The 15121-nt window shown below is 32.1% G+C and overlaps 1 long non-coding RNA gene across 1 annotated transcript; it reads right to left on the bottom strand.

Annotated features, from left to right (window-relative positions):
- Window positions 1-1545: 1545 nt before the first annotated feature.
- Window positions 1546-3199, bottom strand: LOC127106678 (uncharacterized). The gene is made up of 2 exons (XR_007795451.1): window positions 2659-3199; window positions 1546-2268 (listed from the first exon to the last, which is right to left on the bottom strand). It is a non-coding gene; the product is annotated as an uncharacterized LOC127106678 (long non-coding RNA).
- Window positions 3200-15121: the final 11922 nt, after the last annotated feature.

Genomic DNA, 15121 nt, shown 5'->3' with positions numbered 1-15121 from the left:
TTTGAGAAAATGTTTTGCACAACAAAGTCAACTTGCTTCTTTTTAAGTATGTAGAACTTCCAGTGGATGCTAACTCGAGGAAAAGAGGGGGATGGGGGGGGGGGGGGGGGTCCTCTTGGAAGTTTAGGTTTTCTGTCTTGAGGAGAGTGTGGTTCTTCTGAATTCAGTGATGAACTTTATCCTATTTTCTTCATTTCTTTTATGAAGATGTCGGTGTCGACGTGGAAAAAGATTATTGAAAAGCAGACATATTTCCTATGGGAGGTTCCAAATATTTGATCAAGGTTGCCTGGGTGAGATGAGTGGATGTGTGTAAGGCCAAAAAATTGGATGGGTTAAGAGTCAAGGATCTAAGGGAAGCTAACTTGGCCCTTCTTTGTAAGTGGCATTGGAGGCTTCCGAAGGATTAACCCTCGTTATAAAGGGATATCATTTCAAAGAGGTATGATTCCTAGATGAATAAATCACATATAAAGGGGAGGGAAATTGATCTTAGGAAGGTTTCTCATTGGTGGAGAGATGTTTCTCTTCTCAATTTTAAGTTTATGTAGCCTACTGATTGATTTTCCTCCTCAATCTATAAGATGGTTAAGAATGGGCAAGAGATCCATTTGGCATGATGTGTTGATTGGGCCTACTCATCTGTGTGTGCATTTTGAAAGGTTGTTTATTATCTTTGAGCATAAGTCTCAAGTGAGGGGTATAATGAGATCCCTGGATGGGTAATACTTGGGTTTGAGATTTTAGTAGCAGTCCTATTCTGTTTGTTTAGGAGGAACATCATTTGGATTTTTTGATTCATTCTCTTGAGGGGATGGTCAAACAAGATCAGGAGGATGTATGGGTTTGGATCCCCGATCCCATTAGATTTTTTTGTGAAGTCGGCCTATGATTGCATTTCCATCTTTGCTATTGGGGGTGAAGGTAAGACAAATTGCATGATTCAACGATTCAAATACCTTTTCTCATTTAATATTGTAATTAAATTTACAAATTAAATCTAACTCACAAAAATTAAGTATTTTTTCCTTTACAACAATTTGATACATTCTTGAATGTATCACTAAAATCACATCACTTAGCATAAACTTAAACATTGGATAGTACCTTATTACGTTAAAAATGATTCTATTGCATGCAAATGATAGTGAAATTTCAAAATTTTGTCCATGAGATATTAATACTATTCTGTTTCTTACTGGCATTAGGTTGCAGTGTGGTAAGAAACACAAGACCTCAAATGATAATAAATAGATGTGGAAGCTGTCAACAACAAATAAAGGATAGTGCAATGCAATACTATTGTTATTTTTATCATCAAAATAGCTGTGTCTTTCTCTCAGTTTCATTTCCCAAGAAAAGTCAGATACTGTATTTATTTATCATATCAATATCACACACTCTCTCTCTCTCTCCTAAGAAAATGGTTTTCATTCATTCAATTTCAAAACGCCAAAACATATCTGATCACTATTACTACTATGACTCACTCACTCCACCAAAAGATGAAGCTGATATGAGCTTTTTCCAAACATGGTTTCTGAATTTTCAACAACTTTAAAAGCTTCATAAATACATTAACACTAAAACACTCACAAATACATAGAAACAGAAAAAATCCAGAAACATGACAGTACTCTCTATTTTGAGGTTTAGTTTTGCATCACCTCAGATACATCCATGGCTATATTATATCTATCTATCTGAAGTACTCTTCATTGCATCACCATGGAACTTTTGCTCATACATATTATCTATAATCTATCTATCAGCTTTTTCTTCTGCTGTCTTGGAAATTAGCAAGATTTATAATGGTGAATGGTGATCACAATACACAGATACCTAGCTAGCTACCTTAGCTTCTCCTGATTCTCACTTCTTCTCGTTAACTGTTCCAGCACATCTCATCTCACCTACTAACTTCAATCTCACTGCCATAACCACTTCACCAAAGTTTTAAAAAACTGTCCCGTTATCACAAAAACGAGTGCGACAGATACCAATACCATCACAATTAGTATCGCAAAAATTGCAAAAGCTTTTTATGTAACCGCAATGGGAAACCTTGCACTTCACTGCACAACAAATATAAAACCATTATTAATGGTCACATAATAATAGTGTTATTGAAAGACCTAGCTAGGGTTATGGTTTGCAGATGATAAGAAAGAATTTTCACTAGTGATAGGTTTTGACACTGTTGATGCTTTCTTGCCTTCCCCACGTGAAACAAACATTCCTGCAGCATTTGAGGGAGAGAGTAGGGGCCTGGTCGTCATAATATTAGCCATAAATTATTATTATACCAGAAAACTAGAGAGATTTGCGCACTGTTCCTCTTTTTAAATCACATAATCTAATGTCTGAAAAGTTTCAGATCCAGAAAAACTTTTAAAGCGGTTTTAACTTTTAACCATTACAAAAAGTACTGCACAAAATGAACTCCTTAAAAACGGTAGAAGTACTGTTCTTCTTTCTTGCTTGGAATTCAATCATCGACACTGCTTTGTAGAAGATAAATTGAATGATTATGATTATAAATTTATAAGTTCAAAATCAAGTGTAGTTTAATTAACAAAGCTAAGTTGATGATGGTTATTAGAGTAGAAAATAGAAAATTCTGACCTAAAGATATGAAGGAGTTGCAGAAAGCCTTACCAAAACCTTACTTATGGAGAAGTTGAAGTTGAAGGTTGCAAGAGTTGGTTAGGGGGAATGAAGCCTGGTCCGAGATTGAGTAGAGAGTTAGAAGTATTACTCATCGATCTCGGTGACCTCGAGCCAGACAACGTTCCTCTCAACCTAACTCTTGCGTCTCACAAGATGGAGATGAAGATGAAGAAGATGAAATGATAAAGATTTTGAGGGGAATGAAGCCTGGTCCGAAGCCTTATAGTTCATACAATTAAGATTGAACTTCTTTTGTGAAACTGAAAAGCCTCGAGCCAGCCAACATTCCCCTCAAATGAAACATCTTCAACTCTTTCACTCTTTGATGGTGATGATGAAAACCCTAACCCTCACATACCTTCTTATATATAGCAAGGTGAGAGAGAGGCACATTTAATGTGAGTGTGTATGAGAGAGAGAGTAATAACTTAGTAATAAGCACTGACTCACTCACACTACACTAATGCTGCTTTTTACTTACTCATTCACATGTTTCTAAATTAGCTTATGCAAAAAGCTCTTATTTTCAACTAACTACTATAGGAGTAGTTAAGCAACAATGCCACAAAACATTCTAAATGATTTATATATATTTTATTTTATGATTAGCTATGTAAGGCTAAACCACTAACTTGTGGGGGACATCTTATATTTTATTTTATTTATTTTATAACCCAAAAATTGTATTATTTTGAAAGGCACATCTTATATAGTGCAAGTCTTTCATTTGTTTTAAAATAATTATTGTTTAAAGTTTTGGTATAAATATTGACAAATATAATAATTTAACAAAACTAATTTTATTAGTTATTGTATGTTTTACACCATCGTAAATGCAAATTAAAATAATAAGTTGAAAATAATAAATATAATTATAAATAGAAGACATAATTGTCGTGTTAAACAATTCAGTTGATAGTTGTACAGAGATATAAATGTATACGACACAGATTCAAATCCGCGACACACCATTATTTTTCTTTAAAAATAAAATTCTCGGGCATTAAAATAATATAATTAATTTTACATTAAAAAAATGATAATAACACTTCTCTTAAATTTTTGTTATATTAAAAGTCACACATATTTTAAAAAAGAATTTATATATTTATATGTTTATTATAAAATTTACATATTTATGTTGAATACATTTTATAAATGTGTGATTTTCGACAAATAACAATGTATATATTGTTAAGTATGTATTTTCTAGAAATATATATTTAAAATACTTCATTGTTACTAAAAACTTCACAGGGATAAGTCTTTATAAAGTATGAAAATCAAATGAAAATAAATATACTAAAATTTAACTATTTAAATTTATTTAATAAAAAATAATATAAGTTAGATTAATATAATATATATTGAATAATATAAGATACATTTAATTATTAAAAACTTATTTAATAATGAATAAATGATAAAATACATATAATCTCCTTTTTAAAATGTCTATCAACAATTACTTTGTCTTCTCCCAATATAATACTCTTTTAAGTAATTTACGGATATTGATAAAAAAATATTTAATATAATATTCCTATTATTGGAAAATTTCTTGTCGATGATGAATTATCTTCTAAATATAATATTATATTTAGGGATAGATGAAATATTAAAAAAAAAATAGAATCTATCGTATATTTTGTAAAATAAATAATTTGCATTGGAATAATCTGATGGTGCCGGTGAACCAACCGACCTGTTTACCTGCTACCCACAATTGCTCAATCACAGTCAAAGAGATAGAACAAGACAAAATGAGTATTTTATTTTGAATATAAGATTTTATTTAATCATGACCTTATTATCTTTAGCCTTTTCTTATCCCTACTTTTAATTCTTCTATGTACGATACACAATGCATTGCCTGCACAATGCATGGCCTGCACGACCACATCATATATTCTTAGTAACAAAAATTAATGTCATTTTATAATATAAGATATGTTTTTCCTTTATAAATATAATATATACAACAAAATTTGAATTTTCTTTTTAAAATAATCAATTTTACAACACTTAATATCAATATATCCATCTTTCCATCATATTTTTTAATATATTTATATTTCAAAAAGAAAAAATAGGTTATTGACACCCCACCTATATTTATATGTGTTATATTTATTTATTTATTTATTTATTATTTATATTATCTATATATTTTTTAAATTTGACCGTATTACTTCCTATATAGGTAAAATTAAATGTGTTGAAAAATTTGGATGTAGCTAAATAAAATAAAATAAAAGTAGTGTTAATTCAATTAGTACTCCCTATTTAAATATAAAAGAGGCATAAATATTTTTATTTTTTATTTAAAACATGCATATATTAAAATATATGATGAATATGATGAAATATGAGTATATTGATACTTTTTTTTTTTATATAAAAGATAATTTATTTTTTAAATTTATTAAATAATTAATATATTTGATCAATTTATAGATTACACACATTGAATTAATGAACTTAAAAATAAGTTGTGGATAATATTAAGTATTGAAAAGTTAGTTATTTACAAAAATATTTCACAATATTTTGGGAAGTAAATAAATAGTGCTAATTTTTAAATATTTGTTTAAAACAATGTGCAGACATGTATGTTAATCCATACTGTATGGGAGAGACTTTCTCCCCCTAGTTGGATGCTCTAGTTGAGCTATAGAGACAGTAGTCTGTGCCTTTTGTGTCACACCAATCGTTTCAATTATTGGACTTGACAAGAAAATTACATTGACTCTATTTCTTTTGATCTTCTTTTATATGATTTGTACGTCCTGCTGGCTATAGTTTCATTCACATCCATGTTAGTTTGGCATATGCTCAATCTATTGTTATGAGTATTGTGTGGGGATAGTTTACTCTAATAATAATGTCAAGGACATTTATGTTAAAAAATTAAATTACAATGGAAATCACATTCAATGCAGTAAAACGTAAAAGTTATGAAGTTATTGTTTGAAGTTTTTGAGTTGATTAAATTTTTCAACGTGTATATGAGTTCCCTTATCACCATAAGCTCTAACATCACACAACCTTATACAAATATAACTTCTCACTTTATTGTACTTTTCAACTAATACAATTGGCATCCACAAGGTTCAATAAAATTGATTTGGGTCACACTTATCTTCTGTTCATCAACTGTCTCAACCACCTTCTTCAACATGGTGGCAAATGGCATACCCGCTAGTTCTAAATTGAACTTTGAAAAGGATTCAAAACCCGAAATCACGTGTTCTAGTAGAGATATCACAAGAATCCTTCCTCACAACAATGATCACATGGTCATAATAGTGTAGTGTAATGATTGGGATATAAATCAGGTGTTGATTAATCTTAGAAGCTCAAAAAATGTCTTGTTTTGGGACGCATTTGAGAGACTCTGACTAGATCCAAATGACATCCAAATATTTTAGGTTCCCTGGTTGGGCTTCTGGCGAGCACATACAGGTGAAGGGCCACATAACTCTCGAAATGGTGTTTGGACTGAACGAGAACGCAAAGGCAATGAAGGTCAAGTATCTCGTAGTAGGCGTCTCTTTGCCATACAACATCATTGTGGGGCGACCCACCCTTAACCTAATAGGGGCATCCCAATCAACCTTGCATTTAAGTATGAAATATCTGCTACCTAATGGGTGAGTTAGGGTATTCCAAGAGGATCAAACAACTTCCCAAGAAGGTTACCAAAATGTCTCGAAATAAGAAGAGTATGGATGGTCGTAGCCGCCATCCCACAACCAGATGTGCAATGAATAAATATTGTGAATTTAGGTCCTAGGATAGAGCCAAAAAAGGAAATGTTAACTCCCACAAAAGATCTAGAAAAGGTCCAGATTGGACCATGATATTTTCAAGTCACCAAACTTGGCACCTCCTTATTTGAAGAAAAAGAAGAAGGGGAAGAAGAAAAGTTAGTTGCCCTACTAAGGGGGAAAATTGACATACCAGATGTAGATGCCAACGTTTATCATCTCCACAGTGAAATCTTGTCTCAAAGGAAGCATAAAGGGAGCGAGGAGAAACAAGTGGATATCGATGAGGAGGTTGAGAAGTTAAAAAGTGAAGGCTTCATAATTAAGCTTAAATATCTAACTTGGTTGGTTAACGTGGCGTTGGTTCGGAATTTATCAAACAAATAACGAATATGCAGCAATTTCACAAACATGAATGTAGTATATCCCAAGGATATAAAATCATTGCCAATATCTACATGCTAATTGTCAGGTCCTTGAGCTATAAAACTTTGAGCTTCATGGAAGTTTAATCTATCTATAATCAGATAAAGATTGATCCTTTGGACACGCATAAGACGACGTTCATGTCTATCCACAATAATTATTACAACAATATCATGCCTTTCAGGCTGAAAGAACGCTGACGCCACTTATTAGAGATTGACAAATGAAATATTCTTAAAGCAAATATAGTGTAATATAAAGTTCTACATCAATGATATGTCATATATGTGGAAGACAACACCGTATGTCAAGCGACATTCAATGAAGTCATCACTAATATCTAATGAAGAGGTTTGTCTTATGATGATGGTCATCTCAAGCCTCATCAAAATAATATTCAATGTTTCAGTGAAATACTAAAGTCAAAGATAACATGGCAAGGAACCAGAAGCTTCAGAGTTGTGAAAGAGAGAAATTGGAGAAAACTCACTGAGTTTGCGTCGAGTGACTAGTTTCTGTAAAGGTATAAGACTAACCCTTGACTTTAATAAGGAAAACCACACATGCACTTTCAAGCCTTTGAAAAGCCTCTCTATTTATATAAAAATCACCAAGAAATGTTATTTTGTGCCTAGCTAATTGGCTAAGAACCTGAAAAGTTGTTTGTGAGGGTTTTTGCCTTGGATAATCAATTAACCCTTATGAATAATCGATTATTCCTTTTGTAACGCCTCAATGATCGGTTATAGGGTTAATAGTCAATTATGCAACAAATCTTTCAAAATCTTACATTTTTGTATCTCATAATCGATTATTAGATGCACATAATTGATTAGGAGCCTTAAAAAGGCCATGGATCATTTCCATATTTTAGAACCTTTTTGTTGGTGTAAGCCCTAGAGGTCAATACGTTTGGTACTTGTATTGAATTATTTATTAATAATAAAAGACTTTTTCTTTATTATGTTTGTTTAATAAAGTCCCTAGAATAGTTAGTCCGTTTAATGTATCAAGTGTGACTTAATCATGAGACCCCATTAAACATAAGGACACTATTCTTAAAGTATTCGTAGTCGAGCTTTGTTGTAAAGTGGGATAACATTAAAGCATTAAGGCTATTATGTATATAGACTGATGATCACATCTCATGGATCATGGATAAGGAGTTATCAAGTCTTAAACATAGGTATGAATATTAAGAGTAATATTTATACTCGATTGACTCGCTATGAGAATACTATATAGAATGTTATGCAAAGTGTCATAAGTTATTCTGATGGTGATAATGATGTATACCACCCTTCGACCTAAAACCACTATGGACCCTAGATGTAGAGTCGAGAGCCTTATTGCTGATCAAACATTGTCCGTAACTGGATGACCATAAAGACAATTGATGGGTACTCCACGAAGCATGCTGAGGGACATGAGTGACCTAGATGGAATTTGCCCATCCTGCGTAACAGGATAAATGTCTACGGGCCCAATATTGAACTGGACAAGGATGACACGGTCTATGCCTTGTGTTCAATATAGACATAGGGGAAAAGGGGTAATTATACACATAAGTATTATCACAAAAGGATTTGTCAGATCACATGACATTTTTGTGTCTTGGGTAGTAGTGATGCGTTGCTAGATACCGCTCATTGTTTATTATGTTAAATACATGATTTAGTATAATTGCTAATGTCACGAAAACCTATAGGGTCACACACAAAAGGACTAATTGATGAAAGATGGAGTAAATAAGGAACACCGTAAGGTACAGTGCACTTAAGTGAATTGTAGAACACCGTATGGTACAATGTACTTAAGTAGAATACAAAATATGGTAAGTTACCACGTGCTTAAGTGATTTTGGCATATCATAAGATATGGGCCACATACACTTAAATGGGATTTTTAGCTTGCATCCCATACAAGTGGTTCTATAAATAGAACCCTTGTGCAAAAGTATTTGTTCAGTTGTAATTTCATTTCTCTCTCTCTCTCTCTCTCTCTCTCACTCAAAGCCTTCATTTGTACCAGCTAGCACTGAGATTGAAAAAATCCATTCATGTGGACTGTGTAGAGGCGTTGTCACCATTCAACGTTCATGATCGCTTCGTAGATCTGCATCAAAGGTTTCAATCGCCACAAGAGGTAACGATTCTATCACTGATCATGCCCATTCGTAAGGATCACTAAAGGAGATTTTTTTTTAAATTCCGCTGCATTTTGGATCACTATTCTCCTTCACTTTCCCCCCTATAAATATAGGAATGTTTTCTCATTTCTCGCACACCAGATAACATATTGAAATACATTTCTCTCGCTCTCCTCTTTCCTCTCCTTATTTCTCACATTTGGCTTAGTGCTTTTGAGAGTGAAATCTTTATATCTGTGAGTTGTTTTTGTCTGGTGTAGAGGCATAATTGTAATTTCTCATTAGGAGAAAACATGTTTTGGTTGTATGATAAACCAAGTGAAAAACTCTTGCTTTATTATTTAGGTAAGCCAAGTAAAACCTCTTTTTGGTTGGGGAGATCTCAATTATTAAAACTCTCAGTCGGTTCGTGAGCTTAGACAGTGATTAAAAGCTCTCAGTTGGTTCATGACCTTAGCCTGATGTTAAAAAGATCTCATTTGGTTATGGAGGTCTTTGTACCTAAAAGTCTATCTTAGTTGGGAAGTTAGCCATTGGAAAACTCCAATCCTTGCGTAAGAAAGTTCGTCTACAAAGCCTATCAAAAGCTCACATCATATTGGAAACTCTCAAGAAGGAATTATTGCAAAGATGAGTATGTCACTTTATTAGACAAAACCCATATATTATGGTTCCTTTCTCTCTCTTCCCTTAACTCTCTAATTTACAGTAATTTATTTTTGATGCAATCCCATTTTCTTATTTTTGCCGCTTTTAATCTATTTGTTTTACCAAACCTTTTTAAGCTTAGTTTTTGTAAAAAAGATTTTGTTTTGAAAATGGATTTTGAAAAGATTTACTATGTTTACCTTATGTTCAAAAAGTGGCTTCATAGCCTAACTTTTGCTTAAAGACTAATCGTGTCAGGGGGAAGATGATGATGATTGCAAACACTTATACTTTTAACATAACGCTTTTCATGATTATACTTCCCCCATTTAATGGTGATAAGTTTGACTTATGGAAATCAAGATTTGAAACTTTTATTAAAGCTAAAGATTTTGAAATGTGAGATATTCTAAATAATTGTTTGTTTATTCCTACCTTCTCCTTTAATGATACGGCAGTAAATAAATTTATTTAGATTGGACCGAAGAGGATTTGAGAAAAGTCAAACTTGATTTTAAAGTCGAACTTGTTTTTGATAAATGCTTTAAGTTCCATGTTTTTACTTGTGACTCCTCCAAGAAAGTGTGACACACTTTTGAAATACTTTACACTACTATAAAAAAACCCTTTTACCTTGGTTGTAAAAAGAGGTCTACCTTCGTTTTCATAAGCGAGGTAATGAAGGATGTCATGAAAACTTGTCACTTTACCCCTCAGATAAAGTTCCAGCAATAATGTTTTTTGGATTTTCAAAGCGTGCCACTTTTCTCCTCGGTTGGAATTAATATCCGGGGTTAAAATCCTATTTAGAAAATTTTAGTTTTAATCTATTTTTTTGTTTGAATCTGAAAAGTATCAAATTTGATGACTAATTCTAAATCTTCCTCCTCCTCCTCCTCCTCACCATCATCAACGACAACAATAATAAAAATAAAATCAATATAATTATTAAACATTACATCTCAACAACGACCATAGCAAAAACAATAATAACAACAACAATAACAAAAATAGCAACAACAACAATAACAACAACAACAACAAAATCAATAGAATAATTAAACATTAAATCTCAAAAAAAAAAAATCAATAGATTCATTAAACATTTAAATCTCAACAAAAACAATATTTAACATTTTACTTGATACAACAAGAACTAGCATTAATATAAGATGAATAATTGTGACATTCACATTCTGATTGACTAGTAAGAGTTTCACGCGAATCACTAATATTTCATGTGGATTGATGAGTTGACAATGTATTGACCATTGTTACTTTATTAATGGACGATAAAATATTCGTTACTTAAATTTTTTCATCAAATTGGACAAAAAATAAAAAATAAAAAAATATAATAAAATACGCTACTTTTCCCCTCGGTTCCCAGCTCAATTGAGGTAATAAGTCATACTTTTTTTTAAACTTAAAAGGTGCTAAAATGTATTTGCTGAGATTCAAAGGCGTGTCCTCTAAATACTTTATCCATCGGTTGCAAGCTCAACCAAGGTAATAGGTAATAAAAAAATTGTAAAAAATAAAAGGTGCTAAAATGTAGTTGTTGGGATTAAAAGGCGTGTCCCTTAAATAATTTCCCCTTGGTTGCTAGCTCAACCTAGGGAATATGTGGTGTTTTTTTAAAAAATAAATAAAATGTGATACATTTATGGTTTACACCTTTTTTTTGGATGAGGTGAATGCTTTATCACATAATGTATTATTTGTAGTAGTGTTGTGTAGTTTCTCCAAGTTTCAAGGAAGAGAAAATGAACATACAAGGAAGTTGAAACATCAACTAAATATGAAGGTTATCTTCATAAATGGTGTTTAACCATTGGAAACCTTGGAGGATATATTATAACTTTTGTATCTAACATATGTCTAAGAGTTAAAAATTGGAATCATAAACCTAATCCAATCCTTAAATTGAGAGATGGAAGTGTTTTTTATTTTCAAGAAAAACATAGGAAATAAGAAATTCTTGAAAAGATCAACAAGTTCATTCAACTGTTGAAGGATAAAGAAATGAATTTAAGAACCCTAGAAGAATCATCGTCAACTTAGAAAACAACATGAGAGGATGCTTCTTGAAGATCGGAAGGTGGGTTTGCATCAATCATTTGGAAATCATGATTGATGCATGTTCATCTCCATTCTTCTCTTTGTATTTAGCTAGCATGAATAGCTAAATCCATTTCTTGTTGCGATTGGATGTAAGTTCGTCGTAAAAATATTTATTTTTATCGAACATGGCGTTGTATATAATCTCTTTATGAATCTATACCAATGTTATCCTTGTTTAATTGTTTTACATATTGATTTGAACTGTTATTGAGAAATATTCTTCGAATCTCGATCTAGGGTAATCATCTATTAGATGATAAACTCTAGACATAGATTTAGATTTAACATTCACTTGAGTGTCGAGCCTTAACGCTACAATATTGTTTAATAGTCTGAGAGATCGTTGATTCTAGAATACAATTGAACTCTCGTCTGGAGTTTAGACATAAACACTATTGGCGAGCGATACATGATGGTATTGATAAATGTTTAAATTATGTATAACTAATTGGTAAATTACACATTTTATCGGTGGATGGAATCCAACCCTGACAAGCTTTCATCTCTCTGAAACTTTTTCTATCATTTATTAATTTACACTTTTTAACAAACATCTTTCAAACACCCACTTAAAATCTTAGTAAATGTTGAAACAACATTGATATCACACCAGTCCCTATGGATACGACAAAACAAATACATATCCTTGATAGCAATACTACAATCAACATGAATCTCCTAAGGGGTCATTGATGATGCCCGAAGAGGATGAACATGTTTACTTAAAAGTCTCTGATGAAGAAGATGATTATGAGGTAACAACTTTAACTTACAAGCAATTAGTTAAGTTAAATACTAAGTTAATTGAGGAACGTGATAAATTGGAAAAGAATAACTTAGAAATTAAAGAGTATATTGAGTTTCTAGAAAATAGAAATCAACCACTAGGATATGAAATCACTGATATAAGAAATAAATATAAGAATTATGAAACTCATGTCTCAATGAAGAATGAAGTTAAAGATTTACATGAAACCCTAAGTATATCTACTAAGAGGAAAAAAAAACATCAATTTTGTTCTATTAAATAAAAGGCATGCATTTAATAAAAATGGAATAGGCTTTAACCCACATAGATCATTTGAAAAGATAACTAAAAATAGGAAGAAATTGTATTGTCCTGTTTATAAATGTTATTTTTGTAATAAGTTTGGTTGTTAAAGAATCGATGGTGGTGCTCAACAGTGTAGTTTCTAGCATTGATGGTAATGACTAACAACGTGTTCATCTACATAGATGGTGGTGTTCAACCATTTTTTTAACCTATTTGTTCGGTGGCATAGATGGTGATGCCCAGCAGTCACGGTGATCTTGTTTTTTTGGAGTCGGAGGATCGTTAGTGATTACATTGCTCCAAATGAGGTTTAGTTTGCTCTCATATCAAATGGCTCATAAAGATGTACCATTTAAACGTATTTTCATTGTTCCCTATTGAGAGGGAGTTATTCTCAAGCTGTCTCGAGGTTTTGAGGTAGTACGCTTAATAGAGATTAAAAAATCAGAAAACTCTGATTCACTTTCTAGAAAGTGGCTTATTAAATGTCTAGTCATATAAAATTATTTTTACTAACCTTTCGATTGACTTTAAAGCATTTCTTGAGTAAAGGGGTGCAACATAAAATCAAATAAGGTGCCAAAATTAGTATGCCAACGCCCAAGATCATGCCAGACCCTAAGAGAGGGAAAAAAGCCAAAATTTTCCGGAATAATTGATTAGATCTAAGTCATAATCGATTAGAGCCAATTTGAAATTCAAAACTCAAATTTTAGCGCTGCATAATCGATTTGATCTAGAAAATAATGAATTATTACATTGATGAAAGTGTACTAATTCCTTAATAGACTATCAGTGCTGATAATCGATTAGAGGAAAATAATATAAATATGCATGCTCTCTTCCCTATTTCCTCATCTTCCATTGTAATCTTCTTATTTCTTCTTGTTTTCTCTATATTTGTGCATTATATCTTGCAATCATTATCATCATCAATGGTTCCTAAGAGAATGTGAACCTATGAAAGTTCATAAAATGCAAGGTTCTCAATTTTTTTTCCGTCTCAAGAGCAAGAGGTTCGGTTCCACTGAGACTTTGCAAGAAGGAGGTTTCTAAAATCTTATCACATGAAAGAGAAAGTTTTCAAGGATTGTGATTTTCTGAAGTGGTTTGAAGATGGCTCTCTGAAGAAATTCAAATGTGTTGTCCCAAATGAAATGTTTTCAACTTTGGTGAGAATGTTTGACTCTAATTTCAAATATGTTAAAGAGATCAACACACGAAAAGTAAAGAGACATCAGATCAAGTTGACCCTTATAGAAACTACTCTAAGAGAAGCTATCCTTAACAAAGTTTTGAAGAGGTAGAAGAAGGAGTATAATGAAATTCTGGTATGCAAATATCGGATGTCCTAAGAGATGTTGAGACACTGATATCTGATCAAATCACAATGACAAACATATAGTTAAAAGTACAGAAAATAACATAACACACAGAGTTGTTAACCTAGTTCGATGTACAAAAACACCTACATCTGGGGGCTACCAAGCCAGGGAGGAAATTCACTAAATAGTATCAGTTTGTAGACTTTCAACAAACTATCTCCACCTTACAATCTACTCCCTAATCATTATTCGTGCTTAACTTCTACCTAAGACACACCTAGGTATGACACCCTTCTCACTTCCCTTTCAATCACAACAATGATGAATCAAAATAATTATGAAAGTTTCAGAAGTCACACTTCATAGACACGCAATCACTCAATGCTTAAAAGCTTAAGAGTGATTGACAGAACTTACAACTCAATAGAGACAATCCTACTCTTATATCAAGATGATACTAAAGAGGCTCACAATTAACCAGAACACACAAAACCTAACAACTCAGTAAAAAAATATTTGATCCGTCCTCTAATTAGGTTTGTGGCATTCTATATATAGCCAAAGTATGGATTGGATTTGGGCTTCAAAAACCCAGCAAGACAGCTGCTAAAAGTCTACATAAATTCCTGCATAAAATTAGGTATTCAATCATGAGTTTCCTAAAATGTATAAATATTTAGAAAACAAAATAACTTTAAATTCAAATAGAATCTCTGATTCCTCAATCCTGGACGCCACATTGGATTACTTAATATTCCTAGAATATTCAATAATTTATTAATCAACCAACCATTACCAAGAGTAGACCTGTATCAAACAAGATGTTGGATCCACATGTTAGGACATCTTGTTCAACATGTTGTTGCTAAGTTAGTTTTACCAAAATTACTTCCAATCACAAAGACAGAGAATTAACAATCTCCCCATTTGGCAAATTTTGGCTAAAACAACCAAA

The sequence above is a fragment of the Lathyrus oleraceus genome, chromosome 7 (genome assembly GCF_024323335.1).
Source record: "Lathyrus oleraceus cultivar Zhongwan6 chromosome 7, CAAS_Psat_ZW6_1.0, whole genome shotgun sequence".
In the NCBI taxonomy this organism is placed as follows: Eukaryota; Viridiplantae; Streptophyta; class Magnoliopsida; order Fabales; family Fabaceae; genus Lathyrus; species Lathyrus oleraceus.
The sequence above is the reverse complement of the archived record's forward strand: the minus strand, read 5'-3'. Positions and strand labels throughout refer to the sequence as shown.